General features: G+C 40.6%; 1 protein-coding gene across 3 annotated transcripts in view; it reads left to right on the forward strand.

The window, feature by feature from the left end:
* Positions 1-14,582, forward strand: part of PCNX4 (pecanex 4) — a 150,477-nt gene that overhangs the window by 33,382 nt on the left and 102,513 nt on the right. The window contains exon 1 of one of the 3 annotated variants that reach the window (XM_089676545.1): positions 7,033-7,166. The exons of the other annotated variants lie outside the window; for them this stretch is intronic. The gene's annotated coding sequence lies outside the window, so the exon portion shown is untranslated. Of the gene's footprint in view, positions 1-7,032; positions 7,167-14,582 lie in introns of those variants that run through there. 3 annotated transcript variants of the gene reach the window in all.

Raw genomic sequence — 14,582 nt, forward strand, 5'->3', positions numbered from 1 at the left:
GCAGGATCACCTGGATCCTTAATTTGTAAAGGCCAGCAGCTTCCTCTCTTTCCTGGATCTCCTCAGCAGAATTCCACAGAGCCCTCAGTCAGTCAGGGCAGTCCTGGGGAGTAGTAGCTCACCAAGCCAGTGAGCCAAAAAGAAACTCTCTAAGTGTAGTATTTAAATCCACTTGTGTTTATTTCCAAAGAGTAAAAACAGAGAATAACACTCACATTGCAGACATTCTCCCTCCTCACTGATGTGTGGGTGTACTGCATGCGAATGGGACCTCTCGGGTGCAGCAAGATGGCGTCTCACGCCGGAAATGCGTCACCACGCACCGGAACTACGGACTCGCGTACCATATTGGTATCGCGTATTGGTACGCGAGTCCGTAGTTCCGGTGCGTGGTGACGCATTTCCGGCGTGAGACGCCATCTTGCTGCACCCGAGAGGTCCCATTCGCATGCAGTACACCCACACATCAGTGAGGAGGGAGAATGTCTGCAATGTGAGTGTTATTCTCTGTTTTTACTCTTTGGAAATAAACACAAGTGGATTTAAATACTACACTTAGAGAGTTTCTTTTTGGCTCACTGGCTTGGTGAGCTACTACTCCCCAGGACTGCCCTGACTGACTGAGGGCTCTGTGGAATTCTGCTGAGGAGATCCAGGAAAGAGAGGAAGCTGCTGGCCTTTACAAATTAAGGATCCAGGTGATCCTGCATGCCTGTTGGCCCTTCTGGGTCAGTAGGAGGAGGTGAGGGGGCAATTTAGCCATATACGGATGGATTTCTTGACACAGTCACGGTTTTATCCATCATCACAGATGCACATCGCATGAACACGAATATATGTTTTTTCACCAAAAGGACATTGTTCTTGATTTTAACACTTATGTGGTTTCATTTGTGTGGCACTGTGTGAGCACTGTTATAGTTTTTTCCTTTATTGGACATTTTTTTGTAGCAATATTCATCAATGTATGCACGATTCATTTATGGTCATGGTTTGGCACTTTAATTTCATTTTTTGATTAAGGGTTGGCACTTATATCAATCACTGTTGTATGTTATTTATTTATATTAGTTTTGAGCGCTGCACTATTCTTTATATTTATTCACACTGTATTTGGTATCAGTTTCGAGTGCTGGCAGCTAGCGAAAAGGTTCAGTAGGTCCATTTGCATAGCGCAGGAGGAGTTCAGCTTATTATTGTACCTCTACCCCCACATCCACGCCAACATAAAGGTGAATTGTCTCTATTCAATCTGTATGCTACACTCAGTGTAATATACCATTTTGCCAAACATTTATAATTCATCTCTACCTCCTTCATATTTACATTTTCGTGGATTAAACTATATTTTTTCTTTTGCTTTTCCACATCCAATATTACTCCTATATCCCTTTCCCATTTCTCTATAAATGATGGCCTTATATCCATGGTTATTCCAGTGAGAATCTTTTATATTTTAGAAATCCCATGTTTCTCATCTCCCCGTGTGTCTAATAAGTGCTCAAAAGGGTTCCAATTCTCTCTTGTTCTCAGTGGCCTTGGATGCTTCCCTATAAAGTGTTTCAACTGAATATAACGCCACTCATCAATTCTCGTGAATATTTCCGTCTTTTTTTCCAAATCCCTAAGTGAACCTATTTCCTCCCCCACCATTACATCTCTCAACCGTACGTCTTCCTTCTTTATCCACTTCCCAGTGACACTTTCTTTACCTAGTGGAAAATACTCTATAGACCATAAGGGCATTAACAGCAAATTATATTCCCACCCCTTTTGTTTATGTAAAACATCCCATACTCTTAACACGTTAAATGTGAAACAGCTTGTGCTATCTGCTACTCCTCGGAATTGTGCAGGTAACCATACAATTCTACAAAGGTTTGTGTGACTTAGTGTATTTTCTATTTTTACCCAACTTTTTTCCATGTGAATTAAGTGTCCAATCATAAATTCTTGTCAGTATTACCAAATTATAGTACCTTTTCAAGTCTGGAACTCCCAGTCCACCTTTCTCTTTATTTCTACTTAAGATTTCATAGCTTATTCTAGGTTTTTTTATTCCTCCAAATAAATCTTTTTAACATTTTTTAATAATTCTAAAATATACTTCTGGTAGTTTAATTGGTATCATTTGGAATTTGTATAGAATTTTTGGAACAATTACCATTTTTATCAAATTTATATGACCTATCCATGACAGAGTTCCCCCACCTAGTTTTCTTAATTCATCCTTAATCTCATTTAATAATGGGATATAATTTGATCTATATAAATTCTTGGAAGATACAGTTAATTTTATACCTAAATATTTTAATTCTTTTTCTCTCCATACAAAAGGAAATTCCTCCTGTAGCATATTTTTCTTGCTATTTAAAAAATTTATATTTAAAATCTCTGTTTTAGTTGGATTACTTTTTGAATTTGACATCTCCCCATATTCCTTCAATGATTTAATTAAATTTGGCAATTTTATCTTTGGATTTCCCACGTAGAACAACATATCATCTGCATTAGCTGCCACCTTATGCTCTGTATCTCCTATCCTAATACCTTTTATATCTATGTTATTCCTTATTGTAGCCAGCAGAAATTCCAAAGATAGAACATACAACAGTGGAGACAAAGGACATCCCTGTCTTGTTCAATTTTGCATCCTAAAGTACTCTGATAGTTCCCCATTAACCATGACTGCAACAGAGGGTTGACTATATAATTTCCTTATCCATTCTCTCATTCTGGGTCCCATCCCCAATACTTCCAGTGTATCCAACATATAACCCCAATCTACTCTATCAAATGCCTTTTCAGCATCTATCGAAAGGACCACTGTAGGGATTTTCTCTTTCCTACTTTTTTGTATGAGAAAAAATGATCCTAATCCGTTATCTCTACCCTCTCTTCCTGGAACAAAACCTACCTGGTCCATATGTATCCATTACGGCATCAAGTATTTAAACCTATTTGCCAGAACTTTTGCATATAGTTTGGTATCTATGTTTAACAAGGAAATCGGTCTATAACTTGCACATTGAGTATCATCTTTACCTTCCTTATGTATGAGAACTACGTGGGCTTGTAAAGATTCCCTCCTCATTTCCATCTCCCCTCCCAATGCATTCATATACAGTCAGGTCCATAAATATTGGGACATCGACACAATTCTAACATTTTTGGCTCTATACACCACCACAATGGATTTGAAATGAAACAAACAACATGTGCTTTAACTGCAGACTGTCAGCTTTAATTTGAGGGTATTTACATCCAAATCAGGTGAACGGTGTAGGAATTACAACAGTTTGCTTATGTGCCTCCCACTTGTTAAGGGACCAAAAGTAATGGGACAATTGGCTTCTCAGCTGTTCCATGACCAGGTGTGTTATTCCCTCATTATCCCAATTACAATGAGCAGATAAAAGGTCCAGAGTTCATTTCAAGCGTGCTATTTGCATTTGGAATCTGTTGCTGTCAACTCTCAAGATGAGATCCAAAGAGCTGTCACTATCTGGACAGATGAGACCAAGATCAACTTGTACCAGAGTGATGGGAAGAGAAGAGTATGGAGAAGGAAAGGAACTGCTCATGATCCTAAGCATACCACCTTATCAGTGAAGCATGGTGGTGGTAGTGTCATGGCGTGGGCATGTATGGCTGCCAATGGAACTGGTTCTCTTGTATTTATTGATGATGTGACTGCTGACAAAAGCAGCAGGATGAATTCTGAAGTGTTTCGGGCAATATTATCTGCTCATATTCAGCCAAATGCTTCAGAACTCATTGGACGCCGCTTCACAGTGCAGATGGACAATGACCCAAAGCATACTGCAAAAGCAACCAAAGAGTTTTTTAAGGGAAAGAAGTGGAATGTTATGCAATGGCCAAGTCAATCACCTCACCTGAATCCGATTGAGCATGCATTTCACTTGCTGAAGACAAAACTGAAGGGAAAATGCCCCAAGAACAAGCAGGAACTGAAGACAGTTGCAGTAGAGGCCTGGCAGAGCATCACCAGGGATGAAACCCAGCGTCTGGTGATGTCTATGCTTTCCAGACTTCAGGCTGTAATTGACTGCAAAGGATTTGCAACCAAATATTAAAAAGTGAAAGTTTGATTTATGATTATTATTCTGTCCCATTACTTTTGGTCCCTTAACAAGTGGGAGGCACATATGCAAACTGTTGTAATTCCTACACCGTTCACCTGATTTGGATGTAAATACCCTCAAATTAAAGCTGACAGTCTGCAGTTAAATCACATCTTGTTCGTTTCATTTCAAATCCATTGTGGTGGTGTATAGAGCCAAAAATGTTAGAATTGTGTTGATGTCCCAATATTTATGGACCTGACTGTATGTCCTCAATTTGGGTACTAATAGTTCTTTAGATTTTTTTATAATATCTCACTGTATACCCATCAGGTCCCGGACTTTTCCCAGCTAAAGTACTTTTTAATGCTAAATATATTTCTTCCTGCGTTATTTCTAATTCCAAAAATTTTAATTGTTACTCATTTAATTTCGGTAGTCCTGCTTCTTTTAAATATTTCTGCCTTTTTTCTATTTTTCCTACGTTATCTTTACTACGGGGAGTAATATTATATAGCTTATTATAGTATTCTTTAAACACTTTAGCTATATCATTAGTTGAATACACTAATTTGCCTTTGTTGTCTCTTATTTTCTCTATATAATTCCTGGATTGCTTTTTCCTCTGAGCCCTCATTAAATATTTTCCTGGCCTATCTCCCCATCTATATCTCTCACGTCATTGTATTAAACACTCTTCTCTTATCTAAATCTCCCCCATACCCTCCTCCCATCCACCCCCCCATCCCCCCTTTTTTTAGGCAACTAATTAGCCTATGAATCATTTGTGGTCTAAGTCCCACCCTTGATTCAACTTTAGGGTGAAGCTCTGAGCATACCCACCTCAACCCAATTACACTGCACACACTAATTAGCTAATTAGCTGCAGGATTGCTTTTGCAAGCAGCGGGAGATGATGCCCCCCCTCCCCCGCTGCCTTCCACAGCCTTTTCGGGCAGTCCCGTGCCATCGGGGAACCTGAGAATGCAGCCTGTGTTTCTGCCAGCTGACCATAGAGCTGATTGGAGACCAGAATGGTGCCAATCATCTCTATAGTCTAAGAAATCGGAAGCTACGAGCATTTCATCACTTCAGTTTCGCAGGATATATACAGCGCCATTTGTAAATTGGGAAAGCATCTGATCACACCGATCTTGCTGAGATTAGATGATGTAAGGGCAGAGGAGATATCTAGAGTCTGATAGAACCCAGATTTCTCAAAAAAGAATATATGACAATGCCCATTTGAGTTAAAAGGGATATTTGCATTCCCTTTGATAGCATTAAAGTGATTTAAAAAAAAAAGAAGAAAGGGACAGTGTAAAAAAATTATAATGTTTGGGGGTTCAAACTAAGTTCCTAGCAAAAAATACAGATTTTTTTTCATGTGAACAAAAAGTGTCAGAAAATGCTTGGTCTTCAGGTGGTTAGAAGAGTGAATGATGTGTGGCATAAACTTCTAATGCTGGGCATAAAATGCCCCCACCCCCCAAAACGACCCCTTTTTGGGAAGTAGACACCCCAAACTATTTACTGAGAGGCATGTTGGGTAAATAGAAGAATTTATTTTTTTACCACAAGTTTTTGTAAAAAGACAAAATAATTATTTTTTATACAAAATTGTCACTTAAAGAATTTATTGCTCACACATGCCATGGGTATATGTGGAATTACTCCCCAAAATACATTCTGCTACTTCTCTTGAGTATGGGGGTACCGCATACGAGATACTTTTAGGCAGTCTAGCCAAGTACAGGTGCCCAAAATTCAATAAGCCCATTCAGGCTTTTAAAGGGCTTTATTTCCTCATTACACTTCCTGACTACGTATCACAGTTTCAGAGGCCCTGAAATGTCAGGATAGCACTAAACCCCCCCAAATGACCCCTTTTTTGAAAGTATACACCCCAAGGAATTTAAAAAGAGGCATGGTGAGTATTAGGAAGGAAAAGCAAGAGTCTGACAGACTATCAACCTCAGCACAATCATTTTTAAAGAATGAAACGCTTCCACTACTTATGATTTTTTCTGCACTGAAAATAGCCATAGTGTCAGGGTTCTGTCCACAGCAGAATTTCGAGGAGACCTGGCACTCCTGCCAGTACCCTGCCATGGCCGCAGAAGTGCACATTGGCGAAGATCCATGAGCATGTGTATTGGTGCACAGACACGAGCCGGAATGCGCACTGGTGCATAGTTGCGCACGCATTGGCTAAGTTTGGCGCCAGACGGCCTTTATAAGGAGGCTTATCACTCCCTCAGGTTGCTGGTTGATTTCTGGCTCCCCAGTACCATTGTCTGTGTTCCTTGCTTTAGTGATTTCCTGTTACCAACCCAGCTTGCTCTTGGACCTGTCTTCTCTGCCTGACACCTGACCCTGGCTTGGCTAACGGATATTCTCGCTCCTCTGTGTATGACCCCGGCTACCCTACTGACTACGTCTACTCCAATCTCCACCTGGCACTTGACCTTGGCTTTGAACCGACTACTCTGTGGTCTTATGTTTCTCTGAAGGCTTGCATACCTCTCACAGACGCCTGGCTCTGAGGAAGAGGCAAGTCCTCGAAACGCGTCAGCCTTTTGGATGTCTAAACTCCCTATTGCGGACTGTTACTCAGCGCGGTGTTGACCAAGCTGTTCTTTATGATGTGCCTTGACTATATTGTCGTTTGTGAGTACAACACATACTTTATTTTTTATTAAACATTTTTTATGGTAATGCACTAGGCCTGTGCGCCCTCTGTTTTGTCTTTCCTCATTCAGTATATTTGGATTCCCCCGGTCCATTTGAGGGCAGCAAGGTGTGCATGTTTCAGGACATTCTTAATGTGGTTGTAGCCTGCATTGAGTCCATCCCCAAGTGCAGGAGCATTTGTGTTTGCTGGTTCTTTGTTCTCTCACAGACGCCACCTGTCTGCAGACTCCATTCCAGTACATCAGCTGTGCTCCTGGGTGTACTTCTGACCAGCACTCCTACAGGCGACCTGTGCTACTTTGGGCCCGACTCTTGCTGTCCCATATCCAGGGGAGTCTGGAACTTAGCCGCAAGGGAAGCCCTTTCTCCATTGGCCTTCATCACCAGGTACGTGATACATAGAGCTTTTTCTCCGCATACCTAACCATCTCCAGTTCAACAATTGTACATAAACGGCTGGGCGGTGGCTTCGTGAAATTTGGGAAGGCATATATATATATTTCTATCACGGATATGTTCACACTTTCAGGTTTAATTTGAGGGTATGTACATCCAAATTGGAGGAAGGGTTTAGGAATTAAAGCCCTTAAGAGCAGCAATCCCCCTTTTTTCAAGGGACCACAAGTAATTGGACAATTGAATCAAAAGCTGTTTCATGGCCAGGTGTGGGCTACTCCATTATTTCTTCATCAATTAAGCAGGTAAAAGGTCTGGAGTTGATTCTAAGTGTGGTATTTGCATTTGGAATTTTTGCTGTGAACCTATATGTAGTTCCTGATCACTGCCACACCATTCACAATGTCATCAGACATTGTATGCCAGTAACAGTGTTCCTGATCACTGCCACACCAGTCCCTGTGTCACCAGACTGGTTTAAACCAGCAACAGTGTTCTTGATCACAACTGCACCAGTGCCCAGTGTTGCCAGGCCAGTTTAACCACTTCAGTATTAGGCACTTTCACCCCCTTCCTGCCCAGGCCAATTTTCAGCTTTTAGTGCTGTCGCACATGGAATGGCAATTGTGCAGTCATGCAAAACTGTACCCATATATTTTTGTCATTTTTGTTTTTTTTAGACAGAAAGAGCTTTCTTTTGGTGGTATTTAATCACAACTTGGTTTTTAGTCTTTTGTTAAACAAAAAATGACGGAAAATTAAAAAAAGTGTTTTAGTTTGTTTCTGTTGCAAATAAATACTTTTTTCTTCTTCACTGATGGGCACTGATGAGGCAGCACTGATGGGCACTGATAAACTGCACTGATGGGCACTGATGAGGAGGCAGCTGCATTGATTGGCACTGATGGGGCCGCATTGATAGGGCACTGATGATCAGTGCCCTCATTATCAGTGTAAATGTACCCTGTCAGATTGTCGGTTATTGGCTCTTCTGTCCTTGCACATTGACAGTGCGTGAGGAAAGGAAATGCAGATAACTGGCAAGTTTGTTTACATGTGATTAGCTTTGATTGGACACAGCTAATCACATAGTAAAGGGTCACTATGATTGGCCCTTTGCCTCCAAGGACACAGCAGTCACAGAGCATGCCCAATGTACGTTCTGTTAGGACGTCCATGCCCGTCTTTCGGCTGTAGTGCGATACTGAGGTGGGTAAGCCAGCAACAGTGTTCCTGATTGCCGACACACCAGTCTCAGTGTCAGTAGACTGGTGTAAGTCAGCAACAGTGTTCCTGATCACCACCACACCAATCCCTAGTGTTGCCAGACCAGTGTAAGCCATCAACAGTGTTCTTGAATGCTAACCACTAGTGACACACAGCCAATGCATCCATTGAAAGCATCCCTGATTGCTGCACCATCTGTACAGTGTCAACAGTGCAAGAAAGAGTGTTTCTGATCATTGCCACACCAGTGCAATGTTGCCTCTGCCTGCACTCACCCTGGCCTATTCACTGGCCATGTCTCTGCCACTTCAGGGAGCACAGGAAATATGTTGTTCACCGTTTGTTCAGTCTCCTGTGCTTCCTGGCCAGTAAACATGGCATTCCTGGGGACAGCCACGTACCAGCAGGCTAGGCTTGCTTGGCCTATAGGATTGAGGACTGCTGTCTTGCTGAATGTGTTTTGGGGAGAGTATGTCTACGCTGTGTGTGAAAAATGGCATACTAAAGTGACAGCTTTGTGTAAAAATAATTATTTTAGTTTACTTTCTGCATTTTTCAAAAACTTGTGGAAAAAAATGAGGTGTTTACTTTCCAAAATGTGGTCATTTTGTGGATGTTTCTACTATTCTGGTCCTCCAGGGCCTCCAAAAATGTGGAAGTTAGTCAGGAAATTGTAATTTATGCCCCTTGAAAGCCTGAAGGTATTCCTTGAATTTCGGGCTCATCTGTGTGACTGAGCTGCCAAAAAGTCTAACATGAGATATTCCCATACTCTGGAGGAGTAGCGGAATGTATTTTGGGATCTAATTCTAGGTATGCCCATACTGCATGTTAGGAATATCTTATTAATTGACAACTTTGTGTAAAAAAAAAAAATGTATTTTTTCATTTTACTGAAATATGTGGCAATAAATGAAATATTCAGAAGACTTACCATGCCTCTTAAAAAATACTCTTGGGTGTTATACTCTCCAAAATGTGGGCATTTTGTGGGTGTTTCTACTGTCCTGTCACTCCAAATGTGATGGGTAGTCAAGAACTTAGATGCGTAATTTATGCCTGACTTCTTGGATTTTGGACCACTCTATGCAGCTAGTTTCTGAAAACGTCTGACATATGTGGTATCCCCATATTCAGGAAGAGTAGCAGAATGTTTTGGGGTGTAATTCTCAGTATGCCCATCCTGTGTGGTATAAGTATTTTATACTTACAGTCTTGTGTAAGAAAAATAAATTTTTATTTTCTTTCTGCATTTTCCAAAAGCTTGTGGCAGAAAAATTACATCATCAAAAGGCTCACCATGCCTCTTAAAAAATACCTTCAGGTGTTTACTCTCCAAAATTTGGTTTCTACTGTCCTGGTACTCCAGGACCTTCAAACACATGATAGGTAGCCAGGAAATTAGCTGCCTAATTCATGTGCTTTGAAAGCTTGAAAGTGCTCTTTGGATTTTGGACCCCATACTCAGGAGGAATAGCAGAATGTGTTATGGGGTATAATTCTTAAAGTATGCCCATGCTGTGTTTGAGAAATATCTTACTGACAGTGCGATTCGGTTGTAGTGTGTTTTTTTAAAGTAGTGCATGCGCTACTTTTGGTGTGGTTCAGGGCAATTTGGCCCATTCATGAGAGGGCTCATATCACACCACATTGCATCAATGTGAATCACACAGGAGAGCGCAGCGCATTCCTGTGTGATTCCTGGCGTGAACCGTCCCTAATAAAGAAAACTAATGCAGCCACCACATCTAAGAATTGTTAAGCTGCAATATAATAAATGCTTGCTTGTGGGTCTAATACCGCTTTAATTATTTACAAAGCTTTATAACCGAAACTTTTTTTTTTTTTCTTTCAAAATGTTTAGTCTTTTTTCCTTTATCTAGTAAACAATAAAAAGCAGTGGTGATTAAAAACCATCAAAATAAAGCTCTGTCTCAAAAAATAACAAAATTAATTTAGGTACAGTGTTGCATGACTGAGTAATTGTCATTCAGAGTATGACAGCGCTGAAAAATGGCCTGGACAAGAAGGGGTTTAACATATCTTAAAAGGGTTAAAGAAGAACTTCATTAAAAGTCAAGAACTGCTTAGCAAGCAGCAACTGTTGACAATGAACACTTTGGTCAGAAGTATGTAATGTTCAATTGTAAACCGAATCAACTTTAAGCCTAATCAACTGTAACTTTAAACAGCATACCCTCCAATCTATCATATAAGGTGACGGTGAATGAGTATGTAGCACATAAAACTGCATAGACATAAACAAAATCAAACACTGTATATTATACACACGCATACAGTCAGGTCCATAAATATTGGGACATTGACACAATTCTAACATTTTTGGCTCTATACACCACCACAATGGATTTGAAATGAAAAGAACAAGATGTGCTTTAACTGCAGACTGTCAGCTTTAATTTGAGGGTATTTACATCCAAATCAGGTGAACGGTGTAGGAATTACAACAGTTTGCATATGTGCCTCCCACTTGTTAAGGGACCAAAAGTAATGGGACAGAATAATAATCATAAATCAAACTTTTTCACTTTTTAATATTTGGTTGCAAATCCTTTGCAGTCAATTACAGCCTGAAGTCTGGAACGCATAGACATCACCAGACGCTGGGTTTCATCCCTGGTGATGCTCTGCCAGGCCTCTACTGCAACTGTCTTCAGTTCCTGCTTGTTCTTGGGGCATTTTCCCTTCAGTTTTGTCTTCAGCAAGTGAAATGCATGCTCAATCGGATTCAGGTCAGGTGATTGACTTGGCCATTGCATAACATTCCACTTCTTTCTCTTAAAAAACTCTTTGGTTGCTTTTGTAGTATGCTTTGGGTCATTGTCCATCTGCACTGTGAAGCGGCGTCCAATGAGTTCTGAAGCATTTGGCTGAATATGAGCAGATAATATTGCCCGAAACACTTCAGAATTCATCCTGCTGCTTTTGTCAGCAGTCACATCATCAATAAATACAAGAGAACCAGTTCCATTGGCAGCCATACATGCCCACGCCATGACACTACCACCACCATGCTTCACTGATGAGGTGGTATGCTTAGGATCATGAGCAGTTCCTTTCCTTCCTTTAGATGTCGTTTGGCAAACTCAAATCTGGCCTTCCTGTTTTTGAGGCTCACCAATGGTTTACATCTTGTGGTGAACCCTCTGTATTCACTCTGGTGAAGTCTTCTCTTGATTGTTGACTTTGACACACATACACCTACCTCCTGGAGAGTGTTCTTGATCTGGCCAACTGTTGTGAAGAGTGAAGAATTCTTTGGTCATCCACCACAGTTGTTTTCCGTGGTCTTCCGGGTCTTTTGGTGTTGCTGAGCTCACCGGTGCGTTCCTTCTTTTTTAGAATGTTCCAAACAGTTGTTTTGGCCACGCCTAATGTTTTTGCTATCTCTCTGATGGGTTTGTTTTGTTTTTTTAGCCTAATAATGGCTTGCTTCACTGATAGTGACAGCTCTTTGGATCTCATCTTGAGAGTTGACAGCAACAGATTCCAAATGCAAATAGCACACTTGAAATGAACTCTGGACCTTTTATCTGCTCATTGTAATTGGGATGAGGGAATAACACACACCTGGCCATGGAACAGCTGAGAAGCCAATTGTCCCATTACTTTTGGTCCCTTAACAAGTGAGAGGCACATATGCAAACTGTTGTAATTCCTACACCGTTCCCGTGTTTGGATGTAAATACCCTCAAATTAAAGCTGACAGTCTGCAGTTAAAGCACATCTTGTTCGTTTCATTTCAAATCCATTGTGGTGGTGTATAGAGCCAAAAATGTTAGAATTGTGTCGATGTCCCAATATTTATGGACCTGACTATACATACAGTTGTGTTCAAAATAATAGCAGTGTGTTGAAAAAAGTGAATAAAGCTCAAGATCCTTCTAATAGCTTTTATTTCCATACACACAAATGCATTGGGAACACTACACATTCTATTCCAAATCAAAACATGAAGAAAAATAGATCAAATTTGTGTTGTTCTTCTAAAAAAATTGAAGAAAAGTGAATATTAGACTGTTCAAAAAAATAGCAGTGTTTGTATTCTTCTTTACAAACTCAAACATTCACTATATAAACTGAAAAATGTTTGAAGATTTTGCTTTCCTTTGATTCACTTAACTAATATTTAGTTGTATAAGCACTGTTTCTGAGAACTGCTGTACATCTGTGTTGCATGGAGTCAACCAACTTCTGGCACCTGTGAACAGGTATTCCAGCCCAGGATGATTGGACTACATTCCACAGTTCTTCTCTATTTCTTGATTTTGCCTCAGAAACTGCATTTTTTATGTCACCCCACAAGTTTTCTATTGGATTAAGATCCGGGGATTGGGCTGGCCACTCCATAACGTCAATCATGTTGGTCTGGAACCAAGATGTTGCACGTTTACTGGTGTGTTTGGGGTCGTTGTCTTGTTGGAACACCCATTTCAAGGGCATTTCCTCTTCAGCATAAGGCAGCATGACCTCTTCAAGTATTCAAACTGATCCATGATCCCTGGTATGCGATAAATAGTTCCAACACTGTAGTATGAGAAACATCCCCATATCATGATGCTTGTGCAACCATGCTTCACTGTCTTCACAGTGTACTGTGGCTTGAATTCAGTTTTTGGGGGTCGTCTGACAAACTGTCTCCGGCTACTAGACCCAAAAAGAACAATCTTACTTTCATCAGTCCACAAAATGTTGCGCCATTTCTCTTTAGGCCACTCAATGTGCTCTTTGGCAAATTGTAACCTCTTCAGCACGTCTTTTTTTCAACAGTGGGACTTTGCAGGGGTTTCTTGCAGATAGCTTGGCTTCACATAGGCGTCTTCTAATTGTAACAGTACTCACAGGTAACTTTAGACCTTCTTTGATCTTCCTGGAGCTGATTGTTGGCTGAGTCCTTGCCATTTTGGCTATTCTTCTATCCATTCGAATGGTAGTTTTTCGCTTTCTTCCACGTCTTTCAGTTTTTGGTTGCCATTTTAAAGCATTTGCGATTATTTTAGCTGAGCAGCCTATCATTTTCTGCACTTTATATGTTTTCCCCTCTCCAATCAACTTTTTAATCAAGGTACGCTGTTCTTCTAAACAATGTCTGGAACGACCCATTTTCCTCAGAATTTCAGAGAGAAATGCACTGTAACCAGCATGTACAACATTTGCTGCCTTCCTTCCTTAAATAAGGGCAATAATTGCCACCTTTTTTTCAAAGAATGAATGACCTCACTAATAGAACTCCCCACTGCTATTATTTTGAACATGCCCCTTTCAATTAGTGATTCAATTACACAGAAACAGCAGCATGCATGTCATGACTGTTAGGTCTGTTGGATTTCTATTTCTCTACTACACCTGCTAGTAAATTATTTGCCGTGTAGAAATATCACTTCTACCAAAAACAGTGATTGATCAGGTTAGTGATGTCTGACTGCTAATATTTTGAACACAACTGTATATTCACTGACAACTTTATTACACTTGTTCAATTGCTTGGTAACACAATTTTCTAATCGGCCAATCACATGGCAGCAATTCAGTGCATTTAGGCATGTAGACATGGTGAAGACGACTTGCTGAAGTCCAAACTGAGCATCAGAATGGGGAAGAAAGGAGTTTTAGGTGACTTTGAACGTGGCATGGTTGTTGGTGCCAGATAGGCTGGTCTGAATATTTCAAAAACTGCTGATCTACTGGGATTTTCACACACAACCATCTCTAGGGTTTACAGAGAATGGTTCGAAAAAGAGAAAATATCCAATGAGTGGCAGCTGTGTGGACGAAAATGCCTTGTTAATGTCAGGGGTCAGAGGAGAATGGGCAGACGGGTTCGAGATGATAGGCAACAGTACTCAAATAGCAACTCGTTACGACCAAGGTATGCAGAATACCATATCTGAATGCATAACACATGGAACCTTCAAGCAGATGGGTGACAACAGCAGAAGACCACACCAGGTGCCAGTCCTGTTAGCTAAGAACAGGAAACAGATGCTACAATTCGCACAGGCTCATCAAAATTAGACATTAGAAGACTGGAAAAACGTTGCCTGGTCTGATGAGTCTTTATTTCAACTGCAACATTCAGATGGTAGGGTCAGAATTTGGAATAAACAACATGAAAGCAGGGATCCATCCTGCCTTTTATCAACAGTATGGATGTGCAGC

The sequence above is a fragment of the Staurois parvus genome, unplaced genomic scaffold (genome assembly GCF_062004578.1).
Source record: "Staurois parvus isolate SC_StPar_1 unplaced genomic scaffold, SC_StPar_1.0 ptg000171l, whole genome shotgun sequence".
NCBI classification, from domain to species: Eukaryota; Metazoa; Chordata; class Amphibia; order Anura; family Ranidae; genus Staurois; species Staurois parvus.